Source organism: Sarcophilus harrisii, chromosome 1 (genome assembly GCF_902635505.1).
Source record: "Sarcophilus harrisii chromosome 1, mSarHar1.11, whole genome shotgun sequence".
Lineage (NCBI taxonomy): Eukaryota > Metazoa > Chordata > Mammalia > Dasyuromorphia > Dasyuridae > Sarcophilus > Sarcophilus harrisii.
Window position 1 is genome coordinate 416,772,032 of NC_045426.1, and position 15,216 is coordinate 416,787,247.

The following is a 15,216-nucleotide window of genomic DNA, read 5'->3' on the forward strand; positions in this document are numbered from 1 at the left end:
GGTTGCCCATTATCATTTACCTTTAAATTGTGTTAGAAACGCTAGTTATTCAATAAGAGTGAGAAAAGATTGGAAAAGAATAAAGAGGAACCAATTATCACCTTCCGATGACAGATGGTTACTTAGAAACCCCGAGATTCCTAAAAAGTTATTAGAAATAATCCACAATTTAGCAAAGTTGTGGTTATAAAATAAACCCACAAAGTCATCACATTTTATATCACTAACAAAATCCAAATCAGAGTTAAAAAAGAGAAATTCCATTTAAGTAACTACGATAATATAAAATATTTAGGAATCATCTCCAAGGGAAAATCAGAAACTTTATGAGAAAATTAAGACCACTTTTCCACAAATTAAGTCTGATCTAACAATTGGAAAAATATTAAATTTTTGATAGGGCAAGAAAATATAATGAAGATGAAATATTTTTAAACTAATCATTTATTTAGATATACCAATCAGACTCCAAAAACTATTTTAATGACCAGAAAAATAACAACAAAGTTCAATGGAAAAACAAAAGGTCAAGAATTTCAAGGAATTAATGAAAAAAAAATCAAATGAAGGTGGTTAGGTACCAGATCTAAAATTATATTTAGAAGGTTTACCAAAACATTTGGATTGGCAAGGAATAGATTAGTTGATCAGTGGAATAGATTGTTCAAGGGATAAAAAAAGCAACAAAATCACAACCTGCTTTATAAAACCAAAGATCCCAGCTTTTGGGATAAGAACTTACTGTTTGATGAAAATTTTGGGAAAATTGGAAACTATTATGGGAAACTTGGCATTGATCCAACTTAAGTCGTACACCAAGATAATAAAATGGGTTAGGACCTAGATAAAGAATGAAATTATTAATAAATTAGGGGAAACAGGATAGTTTACCTCAGACCTTGGAAGGGAAGGTCTTTATGACCAAAGCAGAACTAGAGATCACGATCACAAAAAGAAAATTTGATTATACAAACTGAAAAGTTTTTGTACAAAAAAAACTAATGAGAAAGATTAGAAGGGAAGAAAAACTGGGAAAATATTTTACAGTCAAAGGTTCTGATAAAGGCCCCATTTAAAATATATAGAAATTAACTCTAATTTATAAAAAATAAGCCATTCTCCAATTGAAAATGGCAAAGGATATGAAAGACAACCCGATGAAGAAATTAAACTATTTTAGTCATATGAAAAGATGCTCCAAGTTGTTATTAATCAGAGAAATGCAAATTAAGACAATCTAAGATACCACCACACCCGTCAGATTCTAAGATGACAGGAAAATAATGATGATTGTTGGAGGGGATGGGGAAAAACTGGGACATTGATGCATTGTTTGGAGTTGTGAACGAATCCAACCATTTTGGAGAGTAGTTTATAATGTCGTTATCAAACTGTGCATACCCCTTTGATCCAGAGTGTTACTACTGGATTATATCCCAAAGAGATTATAAAGAAGGAAAGGGACCTGTTAGAATGTTTGCGGCAGACCTTTTGTAGTGGCTAAAACTGAAACTGAATGGATGTCCATCATTTGGAGAATGGGAATAAATTGTGGATAGAAAATTATGGAATATTACTGTTCTGTAAGAAATGACCCAGGATAATTTCAGAAAGGCCTGAGAGACTTAACCGAACTGATGCTGAGGAAATGAGGACCAGTAGATCATTAATACTTAACAAAATACTATATGATGACCAGTTCTGATGGATGGGCCATCCCCGCAATGAGACAACCAAATCATTTCTAATGGAGCAGTAATGAACAACTAGCTATGCCCAGAAAAAAGAACTTGGAGATGACTAAAAACCATTACATTGAATTCCCTAATCCCTATATTTATGCAAACCTGCATTTTTGATTTCCTTCACAAGCTAATTGTACAATATTTCAGAGTCTGATTCTTTTTGTACAGCAAAATAATGTTTTGGCCATGTATACTTATTGTGTATCTAATTTATATTTTAATATATTTAACATCTACTGATCATCCTACCATCTAGGGGAGGGGGTGGGGGGTAAGAGGGGAAAAATTGGAACAAGAGGTTTGGCAATTGTTAATGCTGTAAAGTTACCCATGTATATATCCTGTAAATAAAAGGCTATTAAATAAAAAAAAAAATAAATAAATAAAGCAGCGTTCACCGAAAACCATTGGCTAAGAAATAGACTAATTGATCAGAGGAATATAATAGGCACACACAGCAAAATGGTCAATAATTATAGCATCTTTTGGGATAAGAATTCACTGTTTCACAAAAACTGCTGGGAAAATTGGAAATTAGTATGGCAGAAAGTAGACATTGACCCACACTTAATGCTGTACACCAAGATAAGATCAAAATGCATTCATGATTTAGGCATAAAGAATGAGATTTTAAATAAATTAGAAGAACATAGGATAGTTTACCTCTCAGGCCTATGGAGGAGGAAGGAATTTGTGATCAAAGAAGAACCAGAGATCATTACTGATCACAAAATAGAAAATTTTTATTATATCAAGTTAAAAAGCTTTTGTACAAACAAAACTAATGCAGACAAGATTAGAAGGGAATCAATAAAATGAAAAAAAAAAAAAAAACCACTATTTTTTCAGTTAAAGATTCTGATAAAGGCCTCATTTCCAAAATATAGAATTGACTCTAATTTATAAGAAATAAAGCCATTCAACAATTGATAAATGGTCAAAGGATATGAACAATCAGTTTTCAGATGATGAAACTGAAACTATTTCTAAATCATATGAAAAGGTGTTCTGAATCATTATTAATCAGAGAAATAGAAATTAAGACAACTCTGAGATACGCTACACACTTCTCAGATTTGCTAAGATGACAGGCAACGGTACTGACGAATGTTGGAGCAGATAGGGGAAAACTGGGACATTGATGGTTAGAATTGTGAATGAATCCAACTATTTTGGGGAGCAATTTGGAACTATTCTCAAAAAGTTATCAAACTGTGCACACCCTTTCATCCAGAAGTGTTACTACTCAGCTTATATCCCAAAGAAATTTTAAAGGGAAAGGGACCTTTTTGTGCCAAAATATTTGTGGCAGCCCTTTTTGTAGTGGCTAGAAACTGGAAATTGAATGGATGCCACTCAATTGAAGAATGACTGAGTAAAATATGGTAGATGAATGCTATGGAATATTATCATTCTATAATAAATGACTGGCAGGATGAATACAGAGAGGCTTGAAGAGACTTACATGAACTGAAGCTAAGTGAAATGAGCAGAACCAAGAGGTCATTATACACTTCAACAACAATACAATATGAGGATCAATTCTGATGGAAGTGGCTGTCTTCAGTAATGAGAGGATCCAAAGCAATTCCAATTGATCAGTTTTGAACAGAACCAGCTACACCCAGTGAAAGGATGTGGACCACAATATAGCATTTGCATTCTTTCTGTTGCTCTTTGCTTGCATTTTTGTTTTTCTTCCTAGGTAATTTTTATCTTCTTTCTAAATCTGATTTTTCTTGTGCCACAAGATAAATATATAAATATGTATACATATATTGTATTTAACATATACTTTAACATGTTTAGCATGTATGGGACTGCCTGCCATCTAGGGTAGGGGGTGGGGCAAAGGAGGGGAAAAGTTGGGACAGAAGTATTTGCAAGGGTTAATGTTGAAAAATTACCCATGCATATGTTTTGTCAATAATAGCTAAAAGAAGAAGAAGAATTAAGTCATTCATAGCTGATCATCTTACATTGCTGCTGTTTTGTATACAATCATTTCACTTTCTAGAAGTTCCAGTTTTTGCATTTTTTTTAAATAAATGATGCTCATCATTTTTTTTTATTTGAATGTGTGTGTTTCTCTGTTTGTGTGTGTGTATGTGAGTGTATGTGTGAGGCAATTGTTGTCTAGTGAGTGACTTGCCTACAGTAATACAGCTAGGAAATTATAAGTGTCTAAGGTTGCATTCGAACTCAGGTCTTCTTAACTCCAGAGCCATTGCTCTATTCACTGTGTCATCTAGCAAACCCCTGCTCATCATTTCTTAAAGCAGAGTAGTATTCCATCATAATCACATACCACAATGTGTTCAGCCATTTCCCTTCTACCGAGTACTTTCTTCTCTCACTCATTAATTGTAATTTTTAGGATATCATCCTTTCATATTAAACTCATATTTGTAACCTCTTGCTATTCATATAATTCTAACTGTCCTAATAATGAGAAATATTTTTTATTTTTGTTTGATTTTTATCAATAAAGCTTTTTTATTTTCAAAACATATAGAAATATAATTTTCAACATTCACCCTTGCAACATCTTGTGTTCCAAATTTTCCCCTTCCTTCTCCTCACCACTTCCTCTAGATGATAAGTAATGTAATATATGTTAATCATGTATAATTTTTCTATATATATATTTCCACAATTATAATGATGCAGAAGAAAAGTCATTTTGAAAAGGGAAAAAATGAAAAAGAAAACAAAATGCAAGCAAACAACTACAGAAAAAGTGAAAATATTATGCTCTGATCTATACTCATTTCCCACAGTCCTATCTCTGGGTGTCTCTTCATCACAAGACCATTGGAACTGGCCTGAATCATCTCATTTTTGAAAACTCATGTCTTTCAGAATTAATTATCATAATTTTGTTGTTGACTTGTACAATGATCTCCTGCTTCTGCTTACTTCCAAGAAATCATCAAAGAAGTCTTGCTGTATTAGAAGTGCAAGGCATAATAGTTACTTAAAGAATCCACCATCACTTGAAAAAGGTTGCACAAAGAAAATTCCAAGAAATAATTCTATAATTTCAAGGTCAAAGAGAAAATAGTATAAGTGGCCAGAAAGGGGGAAAAAAACTTCAAGTATAAAAAGAAGAATTGCACATATTATCTAGTGATAGGTTGGGGGAAAGAGAGGGAAAAAATTGGGAACAAAGTTTTACAAGGGGGAAGGAAGGGTGAATGCTGAAAATTATCTATGCATATGTTTTGAAAACAAAAACTTTCATAATAATAATAATAATAATGACTATGTGATGATCAACTCTGATGGACATAGCTCTTTTCAAAAATGAGACGATTGATTCAAACCAATTCCAATAGACTTGATAGAGACAACCACTGCATCCAGAAAGAGGACTATTGCGACTGAATGTGCATCACAACATTTTTTTATTTGTTTTTTCATTGTTTGTTGTTTACATGCTTGATTTTTTGTTCTTTTTTATTTGATTTTTTGTGCAGCATGATAAATGTATGTATAGAAGAATTTTAAATGTTTAACATTTATTGTATTACTTGTCTAAGGGAAGGGTGGGGAAAATGAAGGAGAAAAAATTTGGAATACAATGTTTAGTAAGGGTAAATGTTGAAAACTAGCTTTGCAGACTTCTGGGGGCAGAGCCAAGATGGTGGAGACAACACAAATTTCTTTCTGAACTTCTCTACAACCCTCAGACTAATTAACAAATCCAGCCTGTGAATTAGCTTTGGACCAAGAGAATTCACAGATATTGGGAGTGCAGCAAATTGTCAGTGGAAGATAATTTTGAAGATCACCTAAAAAGGTCTGTTTTAATTGGAAATGAGAGGGAGGCAGTTAAGAACAAATATCTAAGCACAAACACCAGAGTAGATAGCACAAAGTCACAGGGTGGTTCAATCTCCACATGGTGGTATAGACTCCACGTGGCTGAGAATCTATGGGGAGGAAACATAACAGAAAAGGTATGTTTCAATCAGAAATGAGAGGGAGGCAGTCAGGTATAAGCAGCTGAGTACAAATGCCAGCACAGACAGCGCAGAGTCCTAGGGTGGTGCAGACTCCACGTGGGAGAGAATCTAAGGAGAGGTATTTATAGGAATCTGTAGCAGTTTTGGCCACTCTGCCCTGACTGAATGCCAGTAATCTGCAGAGAAGTTATAAAACATCCAACACAAACACAAAAGATCAATACTGAATCCCAAAATGCTGGAATCTTACTGAACCTGGCCACCCCCACCCAACCCTAAGAGTGAATCAGCACTGACCCAATCCAACTGCTGGTGCTTAGAAAACCTTCCCCACCCTAAGGTTTTTTTTTTTTTTTTTTTTTAATGAGTAAAAAAGTAAAGAGGTCTCTGACAATAGACAGAATTCACTATTTGACAAACACTACTGGGAAAATTGGAAACTAATATGGCAGAAAATAGGCATAGACCCACACCTAACACCACATACCAAGATAAGGTGGAAACGGCTTCATGATCTAGACATAAAGAATGATATTATAAACAAATTAGAAGCACATAGGATAGTTTACCTCTCAGATCTGTGGAGGAGGAAGGAATTTGTAACCAAAGAAGAACCAGAAATCATTATTGATCACAAAATAGATAACTTTGATCATATTAAGTGAAAAAGTTTTTATACAAACAAACCTAATGCAGACAAGATTTAAAGAGAAGCAATAAACTGGGAAAATATTTTTTTTACATTTAAGGGTTTTGATAAAGACCTCATTTCTAAAATATATAGAGAATTGATTCAAATTTGTAATAGTTCCAGCCATTCTCTAATTGATAAATGGTCAAGTGATATAAACAGACAATTTTCAGATGAAGAAATTGAAACTATTTGTAGCCACATGAAAAGGTGCTCCAAATCACTATTGATCAGAGATGCAAATTAAGACAATCCAGATACCTTTATACACCTGTCATATTGGCTAAAATGACAGGAAAAGGTAATGACAAACATTGGAGGGATATGGGAAAACTAGGAGACTGATACATTGTTGGTGGAACTATGTACGATTCAACCATTCTGAAGAGCAATTTGGAATTATGCTCAAAAAGTTATCAAATTGAGCATACCCTTTTACCCAACTTTGTTTTTACTGGGCTTATATCCAAAAGAGATCTTAAAAGAGGGAAAGGGACCCACATATGCAAAAATGTTTGTGGCAATCCTCCTTGTAGTGGCAAGAAATTGAAAACTGAGTGAATGCCTGTCAATTGGAGAATGGTTGAATAAATTATGTTATATGAATGCCATGGAATACTATTGTTATGTAAGAAACTATCAGCAGGATGCTTTCAGAGAGGATTGGAGAGACTTACATGAACTGATGTCAAGTGAAATGAGCAGAACGAGGAGATCATTATACACAGCAACAACAAGATGATCAACTCTGATGGACGTAGCCCACTTCAACATTGAGATGATTCAAACAATTTTCACTTGTTCTATGATGAAAAAAGTCATCTACATCCAGGGAAGGAGCCATGGGAACAGAGTGAGGAACACAACATAGCATTCTCACTCACTGTTTTGTTATTTGATTATACTTTGTTTTCTTTCTCAGTTTTTCTTTCCCTTTCTTCTTGATTTGATTTTTCTTATGCAACAAGATAAGTGTATAAACATGTAAACATATACTGGATATACATGTATTTTAACATATTTAACATGTATTGGACTACCTGCCAGATTGGGAAGAGGGTGTGAGGAAGGAGGGGAAAATTTGGAACAAAAGGCTATGCAAGGATCAATTTTGGAAAAATTATCCATGCATATGCTTTGTAAATAAAAAAAAAAAGCTTTAATTTTAATCAAATAGCTTTGCATATATTTTGAAAATAAAAAGTTATTATGAAAAAAAGATATCACATATATACAAACCAAATCTTCCAATATATGGAAGGCATAATCTGCATCCTCTTTTGTACTACATCAAATTTACTTACCTCATTTCCCATAAAGCACAGTACTAGGTTCAAAAGTGCCCTCAAACTGGAGTTTCAGGTAACTTGGCTAGGAATTAACTGATAGTACTATCTGGCATGCAGCCCTGGCTCCAAGGTTTGATTAGTTCAAACTCTGGGTCTTATGAGGATCAACTCTGTCACTTAAATTGTGGGATTAAAAAAAAAAACAGAAAAGAAACAAATACTTCTAGACTCATTTCTAATGGTTGAAATGAAAGAGCAAGCAAGGGAGGGAAAATGCTGTTCTTTTCATCAGTTTTGTTCATAATATCTTTTGAATGGATTAATTGGGATCTTTACCCTTTTGATACAGCAGAAAAAGAATCATTGAAAAGAAAGAATGGTAGAAAAAGTGATTAGTTTGAATTTGTTAAATGTAAAGATGCAGATAGTTAATTGAAGGAGACTCTACTCCTCCATACCCATATGGCAGGAAATGCAGATATGTAGGCAATTCATATAATCTTGGAAAGTTCTTTATACCTGAATTGGGCATTCTCAGATATAGAATTATTTTTATTCTCACCTCTCTAAGGTGTCTGCTTGACACCTTATCTTGTCCACCATAGGGTCTCAATAACTGTTTCTTTGTATTGTTGATTTGTATAATATCCTGACTTAGTTTTAGTTTTTTGACGTAAGATAGTGCCACCTCATGTCAGAAAAATTGAATGACAATAGTTAGTATTCACTCACTATTATATATCACATTATAAGCTCTTTGTCTACAGATTATTACTTAGGCAATAAGATGTTTTAAAATGTTCTGTATTTTGATGGTGATAATGATTTCAGTTCATCATTTTACGTGTCACATCTATCTAAGTGGATTTGTTCAATCTCTATGCTTAATTTAATATTAATAATATAATATGTAATAATAATAAATATTATATTAATTCTACTCTACAGTATGATATATGTTGTTATATATCACACCATTTTATATTATATGTCTTTCTATATTAAATATTATATTATATGAATGTGTATTTGACTAAATCTATGATTTCATTAGTGTTGGGAACTCTTCATAAGAAAATCCTTCTATTAATTGCATTTAGCTTGTGCTTTACAATTTATACAGAGTTACCCAGGGAGTACTGAAAGGTTAAGTGATTTGCCCAGAGAATACACAGTGCAAATATGTCAAATGTGGGACTTGAATCCTTGTCTTTCAGACCTCAGTGCTTTATTTTATATATTATATATATTATCTTGTTTTATATTTGTTATCTAGAATATATAAACACTGCTTGACACCTTATTTTGTCCACCATAGGGTCTCAATAATTGTTTCTTTGGTTGATTTGTATAATATCCTGACTTAGTTTTTTGATATAAGATAGTGCAACCTCATGTCAGAAAATTTGAGTGACAATAGTTAGTATTCACTAAAAAATGAACATAATATAGGAAACTGGCTATCCTGAAAGGAATTTATAAGCTCTTTGACTACAGGTTATTACTTAGGCAATAAGATTTTTAAAAATGTTCTGCATTTAATTATTTTTGATGGTGATAAAAAGTCCATCATTTTACATGCTATGTCCATCTAACTGGATTTGTTCAATCTCTATGCTTAATTTAGACACACAACTCATTATACATGTAGTGTTTTGCATTACCCATAATTTACCCATTCTCCATTGTATTTGATGTGTTAGCCTTCCAAAATTCAGCAATTTACTCTGAAGGTGGTGCAGAACTTGACATTAATATTTTTGGTCAATTCTCAAATTGCGGGAGCAGATTTAGAAAATTCAGATTATATTGCAGTGTCTGTGTGAGTGTGTGTGTGTCTGTGTGAGTGTGTGTGACATGCACATCAAATAGGCAGTTGGATGAATGATGTACTTAAATTCTCATAAGTTACATTTTTCTACAATACTTCTTTGGAGACTAAGTACTTTTGTTCATATTTTATATAAATGGGAAATTCTTAAACTTTTCAAACTGTATGTATTTTACAATTAGTGCACATTAGTGTTTAATGTTAGAATTGAAATCATTATATATAAATGTATCTATACACACATATATAATTTTTACATCTTGTTATTTCATGATTTAACAGAAATCGTATGATGGGAGAATGTTTTAAGTTAAAAGTTAGTTTCTCTGTAGAATTATATACTCATTAATATTCCGTAAAGCCACTTACTGTTTAAAACTCTTCACATATTTGTGTTCTTCTCATGATTCTGAACTGCTGATTAACTCTCATACACAAATTGTTACTAATGGTCTTCCATTTAATGAATATTGGTAATTAAACATTCATGCTGAGATGCAATGCAGTTATACTGTGAGTCACATTGTGACTTTTCTTTATATGGGTAAGCAAAAAGATCTAAGTGATTTTTAAAAGCAAAATATAAACAGTGTATAATGATTAATATCATATAAGTGGTAATTCTATGTAATTTAAAAAAACACATTTTATCATTGCATGGTACTTTCAATCTGTTACTTGTTTCAATTATATAAACTCATTTATGATAGAATATTTGATTATGGCAAAATTATACAAAAACACTATTTGTAGTGAAGCAAGTGACTGGTGATTGAAATTTTTAAAAATATTAATTAATTTTTTTCTAACCTTTTAATTTTATAACATATACATGCTTCAGTAAGAATAACTTCAAACAATATGTCTATTGATTGCATGTTGAGCCATCAAAATAATATGAAAAAGAAAAGATAATAAAAACACAAACAAACCAAACCTGGATATTGAATGTACTAGAGATAATCAACCTCTTGGGGAGGGGAATGGGTTCTTCAGGAAGTAGAATTAGGAATTCACTCTGATCAACCCAGCTCTACTTTCTTACTGTCAATTGCAAAAAGACAGTGTAGAGTTCACAAACTGGGTAGCTCCAGAATAGATGAGAGGACTCAAAAGACACCAGCAGTGCAAAGTCCATGAATGGGATATTGTTGTGAGGTTTAGACAGTGCTAAATTCTGATTGAAGCTTGTTGGCAACAAAAGAAAAGAGCCTAAGACCATAAGAGCCTAAATGGAGTAAATGGTTATATAAAATATACAATCTGGGATTTTTTCTATAATACCAGTGAGTTAACAGTGTGTAAGAAAGTGTGATGACAAAGGGGTTATGTGTTTAGTCATTTTAAGTGTAAAATTTCTTGAAGGGGTATCCCAAAACCTTCATATAGTATAAATTTTAAACAGGTAGAGATTTTTAAGAAAGTCATCATGGTCATTATAGGATTATAGGTTGACTTTCTAGAATACCTATTTGTATATATCTGGTAGAGAAAATTCAACTATTGGATAGTTGAATTTATAGTTAGTTCTTCAGATTTCTTAAGTCTTTTGCCATGAGATTACTTCCCTGATGAAATCCTTTGTTCTGTTTCTTGATTATTTTTAATCCCTAGGGAATAATTTCACCTTTATCTCTTTTTTAAAAATTTTGTTATTTTCAGCCTCCTTATATTCTTATTTGTCCTGTTAAATCCATTTTATTACAGTTATTTAAAACATATTTTAGTAAAAACTAAATCTGTGGTTTCATTAATATATGGTAAAATACCAATTTAGTAAGTACCCTTCAGAATCTTTGTTTTAATTTATACTCTTTGTTATTTATAACACTTAAAGGCTAAATAAATGATTCACCAGAAGTTACACAGATAGAATGTGTGTTAGAGGAAGGATTTAAATTAAGGTCTACTGGGCTCTATGGGCAGCTCTCTAGAAACATTGTTACATTGCTTCTTTGTAATGTTATCTATTCTCCTAAAATAAAAGACTCTTTCTTGTGGATATTAAACCTTTGCAAGTCATATGAGTTGAACAATGCTAATAATATTGTTTTTGTTTTGTTTTTGTTTTTTGTTTTTTTTTCCCTCACTAACACTTTAAAAACACATAGATATTTGAAAAGAAGATTCTCTTTCCAACTGCCACAACCATATAGAGAAAACGTACAGCAGATAATTCCTAAATTTTCTTTAGAGTCAACAATCCTGAACTTTATTTTTGCCTTGAGCATGCCATGCCATTCATTACTATATTATTTTTCTGTCATTATCCTTTGGTCTGTTACCATGTAATCTCAAAATCCAAAGGAAAACAATTGCTTGAGTATAATTCTGTTGATTCCCCCCCTGTTAAATGTCCCTGAAATTGTGTATGAAAGTAACTTTAATATTATGGAATACGAAGTAGGAATAAATGAGAAAATAAATACTCCAAAGAGCATGTCAGCTTGAAATACTGATTATTTTTATAGGTTGTCTGTTATATCCTGTTCATTTATTGCCATTGGCTATGCCTATGAGTGTGTGTATGTAATAATTTCCCAGATGTGACACCCAAGACAACACATATTTCATTAAAAAAGCATATACTTTTGAACACATATACTAGATATGTAATTGTTTGTTTTAATAATGGTGCTAAAAGTAATTCAAGTGTGTATGGTCACTTCTTCTATTGTTGAAACTACTTTTAAATCTGCTTTTATGAATTGTATCTGACAGTAACATGCGAGGAATGTCGATAGGGATGACGTTTTGAGAATGATTATGGAAAGTGGTAAATTTTTAGAGACTTTAGCATACAAAGAAAACAAGGGCTAGTTTACTCAATTTCTTTTTTTTTTCAAAGATAAGTTTTAAAAATATAAAGCAGATTAATCTCTCTGAAATCTTATATCATTTAAACAAAGCATAAATTAAAGTTGTTTTTATAGACTTTTAAACGTTATAGGGCTTGTAACCATGTATATTTATAGAAATGCATTCAAAATTTATGGGTATATTCAATTTTTCTTGATTTTCCTATACAGTAGTTAATCTTGCAATGAGTTTCAGTGCCATAAAACAAGAGAGCACTACAGAACTTTAAAGATACTGGTAAAGATGGGTTTTTATTTTAGAATTGGCATTTTGTTCATATGTAGAGCCCAAAGTGTGAGAGATGCAACCTGCTCTGGAAGTAACATCTATTATTCGAGACAGATCCTCCTAGGAAATGATAGCTCTGGTGCAGACCTTTTAAAAATAGGAAAGCAAATAGTGTTATGAGAGGATGAGAGGATGTCTTGAATTGCAATCATAAGGGAAATTTTTTTGAAAGGCCTTTTATGTTTGAAAAATGTTATAGGTTATAAATTATATAAAATAATATAGAAAATTGTTTGTGGATAAGAAGTATTTTGAGAAAAAAATAGTTACAAGGAATATAGTTCTTTCAACCCTATCATGTTGATTTCTATCATTTGTTCATATACTTAAAAAAATACTGATGATTGGATGGACTGCCAAAGTCAACTAGAGCACTGAAACTAAAGTCAATCAGGATGTTGAAATGATATTCTTTGAAATAGAAGCCAAGGAAATTCATTTTTGCTTGAAGTACCTAGATATCGCCCCAAATTAAAGTTTTATTTTGGCATAGAAGTTGGCTTTTCATGTACTTTATTGCCTGTATTTATTATAATAAATGTGTTTCAGTAAAAATCTACAGTTGATAAAACACATTTAAGATAAATTAATCTTCCATTTTCATCAATTTCCAATAAAAACTGCAAATGTGCTAAAACAAATTTTAAGTTTGCAAATAAGGAAAGTGAGCCTATGAAGAGCTCCTATTTAAAACATAAGATTCTTAAAGTAATTGAATTTTTAAATAAATATTCAGATCTTTTTATATTAATACAAATTTTACATATAGTACAAAAATGGAAGTACAGAAAACACTTGTATATATGTAGAAAACAAATCATTGAATGAGCTACAGACATAATAAGATCTCTCATGATTTCTCAAAGTATCCACTATGTTGAGTATAAGGATGATTCAAACTCAGTAAACTTCCATATTCCCCCAGCTCCAATTTTATATATTTCTTTTTTTCTTTGCTTTACTTTCTCTAGTAATAGCTATATGAAATATCAAAATATAATTGTCTAAAGGGCATGGCCATTCAGAAAGACAAGGATAAAAATATATTGATGCAATGGGGTGTTGGATTATCTATACGCCATTAGAAATTGACTCATACCTGGAAAAAAACATCATCAATCTAATTGTGCCTGAGGATGAATAATGTTTCATTTTATTTTGTATTCTTTGTTTACTATTGTTCTTCTGTATATAGGGTAGTATATCAAAAGATGTTTATAAGAAAAGAGTTCATTCACTTTAATAATGAATAATACTAGTAATATCACTAGTGATAAAGTACTATTATTTGTTAGCAAAGATATAACAAACTCTAATATTATCATAGCATCTAATTAGACTATACATGGTGCAAGAAAAACATTATTTATACTTGTAGCAAGAGAGTGAAAAAAATAGATGATGATGAACAGAGGAATCATATATAAATTTGATGGAGTATTATTGGATAATATCAAATAATATGAATAATTCAGAGAAACATGGGAAAGCTTTGATGAACTGATGTGAAGGAAAGAGAACAGGGAAAACATGTCATGGCTTTGTATTGTTTAATTATTTTTGAATTGTGTCTTACTCTTTCTGATACTATTTGGCATTTTCTTGACAAAGGTACTTTAACATGTTTTTCCATTTCCTTCTCAAGATCATTTTACACTTAAGGAATTGAGTCAAACAGGTTTAAATGACTTGCTGTGAAGCTAAATTTTTCTCAGGAAGAAAAATCTTCTTGACTCCAGGCCAAGTGTTATAACTCTGTATAACCTACCTGGCCTTAGAATGACTGCAACAGTGTGAATAAAAGAACAAAAAAAGCTAAAAATGTAAAAAAAATAGAAAAAAAAAAAAGAAAGAAAAGAAGCCTACAATAACGTGTAATTTTGCTCCAATTATAGTCCCTAAAGTTATTTCATTCTTTTTTTGTAGAGATGAGTAATATGACTATGGGATACTACATATGCTTTCTGTTTTAAGTTCAATATATGTATGTATAGTTATAGAATGACCTTGCTGCAGAAGAAAAATCAAATCAAAAGGGGAAAAATGAGAAAGAAAACAAAATGCAAACAAACAACAACAAAAAAGAGTGAAAATACTATATTGAGCTCCACACCCAATTCCCACAGTCTTCTCTCTGGATGTACATGGCTCTCTTCATCATCTGATCATTGGAACTGGCCTCAATCTTGCTATTGCCATATACAATGATCTCCTTCTCCTCATTTCACTTAGCATCAGTTCATGTAAGTCTGCAAGCCTCTCAAAAATCATCCTGCTGATAGTTTCTTATACACAAATAATATTCTATAACATTCATATAATATAACTTATTAAACTATTCACCAACTTATGGACATCTATTTAGTTTCCAGTTTCTTGCCACTACAAAAAGTCCTGCCACAAACATTTTTATACATGTGGATTCCATGTTCTCCTTTAAAATCTCTTTGGGATATAAGCCCGGTAGAAACACTGCCGGATCAAAGGGTATGCACAGTTTGATGACTTATTGATCATAGTTACAATGGTTGGATCCATTCACAAT